We start from the raw sequence: 1,161 nt of genomic DNA on the forward strand, positions 1-1,161 counted from the left end.
TTTTAAGTGTATAGTTCAATGCCACTGATTACATTATAATGTTGTATAGCCATCATCACTAATCTATTAAATCGGTTTATCTGTTTCCACAAATAATGCATGCCTGTGAGTTTTGACTGTGATTACACTGAATCTATAGAAAACTTGGGAAGAACTGATGTTCTAATAATATTGAGTCTTTCAGTACATGAGCATGGTATATGATTCTATTTATTTCTGTCACCAGTGTTTTGTAGTTTTTGGTACAGAGGTTTTGTATACCCTTAGCCAATTTTGCCCTTAAATTATTTTTAATATATTTTGATACTGTAAATGGTATCATTTTGAAATTTAATTTTGATTGTTTATTATAAATATATGGAAATACAGATTTTCGCATAGTGATCTTGTAGATTCCTTAGGATTACCTACATAGATGATCATGCCATTTGCCAATAGCAACGGTTTACTTCTTTTTCAACGTAGCTTCCTTTTATTTCTTTTCTCTTGCCTTCTTATGCTGGCTAAGACCTCCAACAAAGTGTTTGATAGAAATGATGAGAGAGAACATCCTGTTTAATTCCTTATTTGGGGAAGAAAGAATTCAGTCTATTACTATTAAGCATGATATTAATTATATGGGGTGTTTTTATAGCTGTCCTTTATCATACTGAGAAATTTCCTCTGTTATAGTTTTGCTGAGAGCTTTTTAAAACCATAACTAGATGATGGGTTCTGTCAAATGATTTTTATACATTTCTCAAAATTATTGTTTTTTTTACTTTGTTAATAAATCATACATTTTTAAATTTTCAAATGTTTGTATTTCTGGCATAAGAATGTATTGATTTTTGAAAATGATATAGAAACCATATTTGCAGGAAGGAGATTAGATGGGAAAATCTACCCTTCAAATGAAATTGTCTGTTTTCAATTAGGATAATGCTATCCAAGAGTGACAGCAGAGAACCAGCAGCACTTAAACAACTACTGTATAATTGAGCATCATTTCTGTAATAGGCAGCAGAGTTCAGGGAGTGATTAGAAATATGTGAAATAATGTTAGATGGAAGTCAATTGATCATTGGAGTCTCTAGGACCAAAACAGATGAACAACTCTAAGGCCCTACTTGCTCTGTAAGATTAATCATGCTATGCTTCTTGCAAAAAAAAGACTTACTT

Source organism: Oryx dammah, unplaced genomic scaffold, assembly GCF_014754425.2.
Source record: "Oryx dammah isolate SB20612 unplaced genomic scaffold, SCBI_Odam_1.1 HiC_scaffold_13, whole genome shotgun sequence".
Classification (NCBI taxonomy): domain Eukaryota; kingdom Metazoa; phylum Chordata; class Mammalia; order Artiodactyla; family Bovidae; genus Oryx; species Oryx dammah.